This window comes from Orbicella faveolata, unplaced genomic scaffold (assembly GCF_042242905.1).
Source record: "Orbicella faveolata isolate gen_17 unplaced genomic scaffold, um_ofav_v1 contig_26, whole genome shotgun sequence".
Taxonomy (NCBI): Eukaryota; Metazoa; Cnidaria; class Anthozoa; order Scleractinia; family Merulinidae; genus Orbicella; species Orbicella faveolata.
Window position 1 is genome coordinate 14,937,973 of NW_028301554.1, and position 11,386 is coordinate 14,949,358.

At 36.1% G+C, this 11,386-nt stretch overlaps 1 long non-coding RNA gene across 1 annotated transcript; it reads right to left on the reverse strand.

Annotated features, from left to right (window-relative positions):
• Positions 1–4,541: 4,541 nt before the first annotated feature.
• Positions 4,542–9,808, reverse strand: LOC149108246 (uncharacterized). Its single transcript, XR_016209095.1, has 4 exons — positions 8,567–9,808; positions 8,399–8,478; positions 6,967–7,057; positions 4,542–5,477 (listed from the first exon to the last, which is right to left on the reverse strand). It is a non-coding gene; the product is annotated as an uncharacterized LOC149108246 (long non-coding RNA).
• Between the last annotated feature and the right edge of the window lie 1,578 nt (positions 9,809–11,386).

Consider the following 11,386-nt stretch of genomic DNA (forward strand, 5'->3'; position numbering starts at 1 on the left):
GGGGACTCCGCTCTTTTTTTCTTCTTTGTGTCAAACAGAATGGATATTATGTTTTTGTATAATCTTCTTTTCTGCCATTTGAAATATATTTGATGTGGAAATTCTTTTAAGAATCTTGCCATACTTTTATTATGAATGTGTACCATATTAAAGTTCTTTGAATATTGACTAGAAAGGCGCGACATACTATTAATTCGTTTCGGTCCTAGTTTGTGAGCAAAACATTTAATTTATTGTTAACAACATGGTAAATTAACAAAACAAGATGGATGGTCACAAACAAATTCTCGTAGCCTGCATACATAAAGGCATGACTGCTCTCTTTTTTCGCGCTCTATGATTGGCTGCTAGAAAAAGCGTCCAACAAGTTCACACGTCGGTTTTGTTCCCCGTTTGCGAGCGATTGGCTTGGGTTTCTAATCCATATTCATAGCAATCGTAGAGTCTTGCACATTTCAAACTGTTTGTTGATGAGTGAAGACGTGTTGTCCGGTTGTGGGCCAATTTTACTCCTGAAGGAAGAAGATGCGTGATGCTGGAAGGACCTGACACTTGGAAAGAAGACCTTATTCTTTATCAATCAAAGGTAAGCACTGCTGTTGGAAAACAATCCCTTAATTTTGTTCAGTAGGCCACACGCGTACGAGTACCAATCTGTTGCCCAAGAGAGTGAACATGTGGACTCGCTGTTCGTTTGGAAGCTCTTTGAGCATCGCCGCATGTTGAAACAGGACAGCAAAGCGGTATCTTAAATTCCGTGTTTCGTTTGCGATATTTCAAAGGCGGTCAATTTTAATAGTACTGCGGTAAAAGCTAATGCTTTGCAACTGTTCACTGAATTTTATAGGATGTTTGGTGGTCTAATGCGCCTTGAAAGAAACGTTGAAATCAAGACTCGAGGTTTAAACTGAATACACTCTATTAATTCAGGAGTCTGGTAACAAAAAAAATTATTTTACCTGTTAGAAGGCAAAAACGCGTGCTAAAATTTCAAAATTATAGCCATGTAGATTTCTAAAGGTCTTCTCCAGTTCTTATGTTTTCAGGTAATAGTCGTAATTACTTAGTCTTGCCAAGTTTTTCGTTCTTTTGTTTAGTTTCTTTGCTCGTGGAATCTACGATATTGTATCATGACTAAACTGTTATATTGTGGCTTGTGTTATTTGCCAGTTTCCTAGCCTCTTTAGTATTTGTAGTGTCTGCTGAAGCTTTCATGCATTCATTACTTCAGAACATTTCTGGATTTGCTGATCTCGGACGTTTTCAATTCTCTTTGTAGGAATTCAAGAAAGCTAATTCTGGCACAGAGGAAGTCGGAGAAGTGCACAAACTTAAGTCACCAAACAAGACGGAATTCTTCAAAGATAAGAACTTTGAAATTGTCAGATAACTAGGTAAAATGGTGGCTGCAAAATGTCCAAATTTACTAAGGAATAATTGCACACTGATTATCTGGATCGGATAAAGGAGGACTTTGTCTAGAGACTGGGAAAAGGCAGAAAGTACTTTAAATTGCAATGGAACATTACTCTTGATCCGTGAAATAACACACTAATTGTCTGGAACGAAAAAAAAAATCAATTTCTTGCTTTAGAGACTCTGAAATGGAACAAAGCACTTTAATTTTCGAGAGAGAACTGTTACTCTTGGGCCATCTAATCGCACACTAATTGCCTGGTTGGAGAACAAAAATGCCTCAATTAGGGACTGGGAAATAGAACAAAGTACTTAAATCTCAAACGCGGTTAAACATCAGCCACCATTTGCCGATTCTTTTGCAGACATTATTGCGAACTTGATAGCTTTCACTTAGTTTTCGTCAACTGTTGATATATTTTGATTTAGTTCATCTCGTGCGGAGCAAATTCTTAATTTCCTTGATTCAATTTTAGAAACAATTGAAACTCGAATGCTGATGAAATTGTTGTAATAAATTCGATTTTTTAGGTTTTGGGAAAAACTAGTTTATAAATGTTTGGTGTTGTTTAATTTTCTCAAGATCTTTTCGTCCTGTCTGCAAAACAGTCGGTGCTTAATACGTTACTATAACTGTATGTGACAAGAGAATATGGGCTTTTTGAAAACAAGGAATAGATTTCACCAAATCGACAGCCGTTGTTTTTTTTCTGGTCGTGGAACCCTGACTGACTGAACAGCAACGCACGACACGAAACAATCGATGATGTCAATTAGTTTGCTCAGTGCGTTGATTTATATCAGTACAAACTACTTGTGGCGACTGACTTTGAAATGCTGGTTCACTATCTTACAACAATCACTGTCACGTCACAAACGAATTCCTCCTACAACAAAGCCAACCAACGGACTCGACCTGAAACAGAACCCACTTATATTTCTGATATTTTCTAATGATATATTATATATATGAATCAAAACTTGATGACAACTGACTATTGATATAATTATCACTTCTTCGAAATCTCAAGCTAGTCTTGACTTGACGGGCAACAAATACAACGGTGAAAGTAAATGCACACAACATTTCAACAAACAACTTTACACTATGCTGAAATAATACGAACTACGTTACTCTGGGGTTCAAACCATTTATTAATAAAAGCAAATTTCCCTATAAAACGTAAAGGACAGATGTAGTTTCTCTTTAGGTTTGTTTTTGTTTAATAAGCGTCCGGGCGGAGAATGTTTCTAGATGCCCATGTTCCCTTGTCATATATTGAGTGCTTGTTATAAAACCTTTATACCTGGCTCGTGGAATATTAAGATTATTAGATCTGGGTAAAGTCAGTATTTCCAGTTTTCAAGTTATACGGACCACAAAACCGCACAATTAACAATCAAATTTACTGCATTAGATAACTTGTCAGATTTTAAAACAAAGAAACCACCGAGAATTATAAAGCTAGTTGGTTTATAATTGTCTTGTTTGATGTCCACATTAAATCAAGATTTTCAGCTTTTTATTGTGCAGGAGAAAAAATATTAAAAATTCGCTGTAGAATAATTTAAAAAACAATCTATTTCTCTAGCTCACTGTTGACTTTTCAATTTGTGAAAAGAAAACTGACCTGCAATGATTAATTCGGCTCCACAATTGCCTTGTTTATCTTCAGAATTTTACATTAAGATTACTTACTTTTGCTATACACAACCAAAATAAAGAACTTTGCATTATTTTCGTTTTGTTTACGTTTTAAAATCAACAGTCTTTTGGAAAAAAAACCCTGCAGTGATTGACTTGGCTTCACAATTGTCTTATTTATCTTCTTAATTTAAAGTGAAGGTTTCTTTCTTTGTGCTATACATAGCTCAATTAAAGAGCTGAGAATTATTTTCTGATCTGATGTAAAAAAGTTCCGTTTCTTTTGTAAATAAATGAATATTACAACTTGACTTCTCAATTGTCTCGTTTACCTTCATAATTTTAAATTACATTGCCATTTGAGAACTATTTTCTCAGCGAAGAAGCAAAATAACATCGTAAATATTAACCGCCTTTATTTCGTTGTGGTCCGTATAAACTTTAGTTATTTCAATCAAATGTTCTTATTTAATACGGTTGGGGTTTAACTCGCAGGATATAATCGCGTCTCGTTAACCAGGCACTTGGGTTTTATGATAACGTTTTAGTGTTTGAAAAAGATTTACATGTAATTGGAAGAATTTCTTTTACTGCCGGCGCTCGTTGGGACACAGGACATAGCGTTAATACGAATTACAAAAAAAAGTAAATAAAATATAGGACATTAAATTTCCGTTGAGCTGATTTCTATATTGAAATTGCCTGCATTACTCCATAACTGTTGTTACAAATTGGTTAGGACAGGTCCGTTTCTTAGCAAAACAACAGTTGAAATTGACTGTAATACTCCAAAACTTTAACTGTCGTTGCAATTGGTTAGGATAGGTACATTTCTTGACGTTCTTAGCAAAACAACAGTTGAAATTGTCTGTATTACTCCAAAACTTAATAACTGTTGTTCCAGACTGTTTAGGACGGGTACATTTCTTGATGCTTTTGATTTCATTTGTCCTGTGTTACAAACGAGAATCGGCGGAAAAAGGTTTTTATCCGACACATCATCTCGTGCAAGGAGCTTGAACAAACCAAATTGTTTCGGAGAGATTTAATCAGTTAGCAACGAGGTTAAAACATCGTTTCGGTTTTTTTTTTTAAGTGTAGGAAACAAATTGGTGCTTTACTTTCAACTTTTTTGCAGAGGCGATGTTCAAATATTTTTTGGTGGGAAATTGTAAGGGAAGCCATTTTGAATTTTTTGCCGAGAAAGTTGTCAGGGGAAACGCTGTGCAAATTTTCCTAAATTTTCCCGCCAAAAGTCAGTATATATAGGGCACATTTTTTCTTGACACCTTTTAATTGATTACTATTAACTGCTTAACTTATAATTAGAGAATACTTGAGGCGAATAAAGTGATTTTCACACTTAATACTTGATTGTAATTATTGAAATATTTTATTAAAGATAATAAAGATTACAATGAAAACTATTTATTATGTTGACTGGAAATTACCTTAATAAACAACATCAAGTAAGCACACACAGAGCAAAACTAATTTTATTGTTCAATATTTCTTCGTTTAAAATTACTGACTAAAAAAATTTTAAAAAGCGGCGCATGCGTATTTTGAGCGCCCGTATTTTTCTAAGTTTTTTGGCGGGAAAAATAAAAAATTTAAACAGAAGTTACTTACAGCAACTATAGCGAAAAAAATTTTAATAAAAGGCGCATGCGTATTTTGAGCGCCCGTATTTTTCCTAAATCTTTTGATGGGAAAATTAAACACGGTCAAACCGATGCTATCAAGGAAACAACTCTTACGAAAAAAATTGACAAAACACTGGCTTATAAAATTTGTTTTTTTAAACTTACAAAGTTTTGATTTCACAGAATTTAACATTGTACTTGCATCAGCGATTTGAAAATAAATATCTCTAAATTAAACATCTCTAAATTGAATTTCCAGACAATTCAAAAACGGCAAAAAAAATATTGTTCTGTCCTTGTTCGACGAGAATGATCCGTACGGCAGTAAAAAGAGACGAAAAAGATGAAAGCAAGAAGCTGAACCGGTACAAAGTAAAACCTATCAATTTGCATCAAACACTTACTCAAGATTGTAGAAACTTGGTAAGCCTTTGTTACAAAATTATAGCTTCTACTTCGCACTAGTCCATCTTCTTGCTTTAACCTTTGCGCCTCTTTCTTACGGCCGTACGGATCAGTCTTACCGTCCACATTTCAAAACTGATAATATATTTCTCGTAAACTTTGCATTTCCCAGACAATTCAACATAGTAGCTACAACGGTGTTTGAACTGTGAAACTGATTGACTTATATAAGAAAGGAAAAGGAATTCTCAGCTTTGATTCTTCTGGAATAATCTTGAAGTAAATTAATTTTCTACCTCTAACTAGATCTTGGATCAGTCAATCCTGACTTACAGCACATACATTGTACATAGCTATCCAGCACCCTGCATGAAAAAAAAAAAACAAAACGATAATCAATAAATGCAATTTCACAAAATAAATAGTTACACAAAAACAATGTAAACGTTTTCTAAGGGAAAATAAATATCAACTTTTTCTAGAGGAAAATAGGCAGAACAGCGTTGCGTTGCGTGACGACCAAGGTAATGTAGAGTTGCGTGACAATCAAACTAAAAATCGTAGTAACGTAATAAGTCAGTCGAAGAAATAAATAAATAAATAAATAAATAAATAAGTAAGTAAGTAAGTAAGAAAGTAAATAAATAAAACTATAAGTGATTTTGTGATTATCCTGGTACAATAAGAAATAAAAGAGCAGGTTTAACCAAGAAAAACAAACCAAAGAGATCATTCAATCCATTTGCTGATTGTTCCTTTGGATCAAAACTGGTTTTGGTGCAAAGAAAAACTGGAAATTTAGGTGTTACTACATGTACTTGATTCAAATCTTTACAAGCAATTTTTTAGCTCGTTCATGACTAACCCCTTATTTTGTTCCAGACTAAAGCAACTTATTTATAACTTTTCCCTACGAAAATCTTCTTGGAATTAGTCAAATCTTTGACTCTCTCTGTCTTATTGAAATGCATCTGCCAAAAATTTCACTACAAAAAAAAGTTGATGCAAAAGCAAAGTGGCCATAATTTCCATCCCAAGTCAAGAACTTTGACTAGATAGAAGCTAGCTTAGTAGATCACAAACACAAAAGCCTCAAAATAAATATGGGCTAAATAACAAATATGAACTTCAATGCAAATATGACCCCCATGGAAGAATATTACATTTTGCCTATTCAAGTGAAAGAGGAGAGTTCTTAATTTGGTGAAGGACTTCCAAATTATCCATATTAAAGTGCTGTTTGTGGAGTACTTACTATTTTATGCAAATATGGGCTACATTCTAAATAGCACACCAGCAAAACCCTCATAATTTGAATTTGGTATGTCCTTCAACATTGTTCATGCTTTATAAACAATTAAAATGTGACTTGGTTGGAACTACATGTATTACACATGCAATATTTATCAAAATCACAACACAGTTACTGTTGTAAAGCCTTATTAAGTGAACACCCTGACTAGAACATGTACCCTAATATCACTTTCTCTCAGGAATTTTTGGCACAACCCACCGTCTAACTGATCCATGACAGAAGTCTTTGCCATTTTAACACTAACCACTTCAGAGTAAATCACGTTACATGTACACAAAAAAAAGGTCAAGAGGAAGTCTAGGACAGAAAGACCAATGGAGTAAAATTTGCTCTCAAACTGACATGTACAATGTGAAAAAAAAAATATGTAGGCAATTATTCAAGTTAAGAATGAACTTGAACCACAACCTGAAAAATGGATTCTGGCACCTCGAAGGGGTTTTTTCCAAAATTTCTGACCAGCATCCCCATTAAACTGATAAGAAGGTTCCCCGCTGTGGCCAGTAAAGCTCAGAATGTGTAAACTGTAATCAACGTACCTCATCAACACATGGCATCTGAAGCTGTCCAGTCTTCTCTCCCAAACAGAGTTTGTTGATTCTTCATGTAGCATTTCATGCGTGATATTCTCTGAAGAAGGAAAGATACTAAATGTAAATATACATGCTGGGTAAGATTTTAGTATTTGTCCTTCATAATCATTACTTTCCTAAGACTCCCATGTACAATGGTATACACAAAGGAAAGCACAATTTCTTTAATTTCTATAACTTATATTTGGCAATCCTGGAGTGTAAAAACTAAAAGGTCAGGTTTTTTTAAGTCCAAGGGCATTACACCTTGCTAGCTTTGTGTGTTATTGCCCAATTAAGATCAAGTGTAGTCTGTCCACAGACATTTATTTTTTGCTACGAGTAATTTTTTTTAGCGCACAAGCAATGCACAGGGCTCGAGATTGAGAGTGGGCATGGAGCACAAGAGCAGTTGCAAAGTGGGCACAAAAAATTAAATGTATGTGGACTTTTTCTGGAGAAAAAAAATGCTTTCAGTTTCCTCCCCTGTGTCATCACCTTGTCATCATTACCTCTGCCCTTGTCCCCCAAATTAAATTGAGCAACATCTGAAAGGATCAAAATACAAAACCACAACCATACGGTGTCACAACATGTGTTGAAATTATTTCAACCCCGGATTTCAACTCCAACTAAAAGCAAATGAGACGGGAACTTAGAACCACCTGACTTGTGTAGGTGAAGGTAAAATTGGTGATCTCCCAGATTTCGATTTGTTTTCTAGGTTGGCATCTCTGCTAGTTTGCATTTTGTACCCGGTCTGCTGTCAGATCATGCGTACTAAAGGCATCCGCAGTTGAGTGTCGATTGATACCCTCGATCAACACTCAATTGACACCTCAGTTGGCACTTGTTCAACACTCCATCGACATCTCAGTCGATGGTTATGTGAGTCGGTCGACACTTGGCTGACTATCAGCCATCTGTTGTTTAAGATGTCAATCCAGTGTCGACCAAATATCGATCAGGATGTCCATGGAGTACCGATCAACACGTCAATCAAGGGTATCAATCGACAGTCAATCGCAGATGCCGTTAGTACACATGATCCCTGCAGTCTGCACAATGTACTGATACATGTCCATGGACAAATTACTAAAATTAATTACTAGACAAGGTTTAAAGGTTATTTTGATTGGATGGTTTAAATTTGAGTTGGAAAAATAGTAAGGTGCGCATGTTAACATGAAAACTCTCACTTGATACATCTGGGTTTTAAATTTCCCGCCATTTCAATGCCAAATAAACTCGCTAGCTTTTCCAACAAACTTAAAAGCCTTGTTCAGCAAATTAGAACAGGGAGCGATACAAGAAATATAACGTGAAGCTCCTTTGTAAGATATATCCAAACTAAAACTAAATTTGCTCCGGTCAAATCAAATAATACAAGACAGCCTACCTACGTGTAAACAATATGTATGCAATATGGCGGCTTCTCGATATTCCTACACTCCATTCTTTTTGTCCTTTTTCTGTAACCTAGAATTAAGAAAAAGCCACCAAATTACAATATGCCTTACATAGGTTGTTTAAGTCTCCATAAAATTAAGAAAGCCCATTTACTTACCAAGAAGTTGAGAGTCGTACTGAATCTCTTGTTCGAAGCTTGTACATAGGCACAATTTTCCAAGTTGGACGATCGATAGGCATTGTGGGATATTACCCTTTACCGTCCCCTCCCCTCCTTGAGCACAGGGATATTCCAGCTATAAAATTCACCGTACATTCGTTTACGGCTGACGGTTAAAATTTCTCAACTTTTAAGGCTAACTGCTAAATTTTGGACCTAACGGTTAACCCCACTGAGACCCTCATAGTAATTTGCAGCCCTACTTAGGAATCGTTAAATAGCTACAATGCTGCCGAGGTTTAGTTCTGAGCCAGGCCCCCTCAAAAATTCAAACAAAAACTTAATGAAGGTTTTTAAATGGCCTTGCATCTCAGTTATTGAGCTTGTTTTGAAGTCAGTCGTTGACAGAGCCTATCGAATAATACGTGAACGCTTGCCCTTCAGAACAGCAGTTCGGAGTTGTAACCATTGGGCTACTCGCTTAGGGACTCTTCACTCAGGCAGTTTTAAAGATACATATATGCACCTACAATGTAGCTGTTATGAACAGCCTAATCGTGCTAGGCGAAAGATGCCATGGAAAAGTCTAGACCCAATATAGTCTGAAGGCGTTAAGCCCTTTTATTTTTCCGCAGGATTACATTGTTCGAGCCTCTCTTTCTATCGGCTAAAGAATGATGATGCCTAGAGGAATTAGGCGAAATTATAGCGGTACCATAGGCCATAGTATACAATAAAGCAAACTTCAGCTTTAATTGAATCAAGCAAAATAGCTTGCATTGGCAAAATAAAAGAAACATTATTTGACTCTAAACATCCAGCTAGACGTTTGACAAGTTATATATATGAATTTAAGATTTAGAAAAAAAAAAAAAAAACAGGCGCATGTTTACGTATCTTGCTGCAAACACAAGTTGCAGGGTTTAGGTATTAAAAGGGTTGTATACCACCATGAATTAATTAATTACGTACACATCGTAGAAATAGAAAAATACCCCATGACGTTTATTCATATCAATGTCGATGATGACGATGACTTCACTTATCGGTTGAACGTTGATGAAGGTGGTTGATCAATCGAATCTGGGCGGGAAACTGTCTGCCGCAGATTGTGCACTATGGGTCGCTCAGCAGCTGGGTAGAGGAGATAGCAGCCCTCCCATTCCATGCTGCTCGTTTGCTTTCGGCCGTGGCTCTGCAACACTGATCTGCTTGGCTCTGCTTGGCTCCTTCCTTAACAATAAACACTGAGAAAGACACAAAAAAGATATGTTCTAATGAGGAAGAAGCTTGAAAACTTAGGCTGTGTTTTCAAGATGTACAAACTGTGACACTGCTTCGTTAAACACACTTCCACATTCTCCACAAATTACCCTCTTTTTGTGTCGGGGTATGTAAAGAAGGAGCGGCGTTTCCTTTTACTAACAGAATACAACGGAATTTAATGATAACTACGCCATAACCATGTTCACTTAGCGTGCTTCTGGTACAGGACGGTTAAAAACCAATCAGGGCTAATTGTGTTATGCAATAAAATTGTTTAATCACAATCCATGTTCAAATGTATCAGATGTTGTCGCCTTCAGACCCAGTCTTTTACTCATTCCATGTATATTACCAAGAGCATACCACCTCGAAGCGATATACTTCTGATATTACTTAGGGTGAATTAAGTTATGGGTACCGATTGCAACTTTCGATTCTTTTGGGACGTTTCCGAGTTTAAGTCGGTATTTCGTAACCCGCTGTTAAAATAAGGATCTTATGATTGTCAGATTAAGAAGATCAATGAAAGCCTGACCTTCCAAACTTTGCCGAGACAGGAAATTAAAACGGAAAGACCTCTCCACATTAATTTTTGCCTTCAATTTGTAAGCAGTAACAAAGCACACACAGATACCGCTGCGGGCTACAGTTGGATCAAAAAATGCAAACAATCAGCACCCAGAAATTTCAACAATTAAGAAATAAAGAAACCTAAGCCGTGTATTACACTGTGATAAAACACGACGGGCATTTTAGAACACCAAGGAAATTGTGGATAACACGTGCCGCAGGCGAGTGTTTTCTACATTTCTCGTGATCGAGTGTTCTCAAATGCCCGGATTGTCTTATCACAGTGTAATACACGGCTTAGGCTTCTTCATTTACTTTATGACAAAGAGGTAATGTGGCGAAAAACAATGAAACGCGCTTTTTCTGTTTTATACTCTGATAAAACATGGGTTTTTGACCAATCAGAGAGCGCGCACCGTCCTATCTATATTATGAACTGCTATAATGTAGTATTATAACCGAAACTGAATTGTAATAACGTTTAAGAATCGTGTAAGGTCGATTTGCTGCTTCGCTTCCGATCATTCTATTTGAACTACAAAGAACTGTGCTCTACTCGACCTAGTCCTTTCGCGACATTTTATTTGGTATGAATTGCTTGCCCGAGTATTCCACGAAACATAACTAACAAAAAAAAAGCTACGGTCTGACATACAAATGAATGGACAACTGGGCGGTGCTGATAAGTTTCAGGCAAACTCTTCATAAGACAAGACGCTAAAAATATTCAATGAAAGGTAACGGTTGGTATCACCTATAATATTTGACTAGGAAAGAGTTATTTAGTCTTAAATGACAAGTTACATTATCAAATCCTTCTGATATCGCCAATCAACCTAAACGTCTTTGTATACTAAGCCTTCTAATATTAGAATTGGGTTTGATTTCTAGAACTTGTTTTTGATAACATAATGTGATCACCTCTTATTACAAAACGGGTGAATGAAAAGTGTTATATCTCTTTCTTGCTTTTATAGGGTT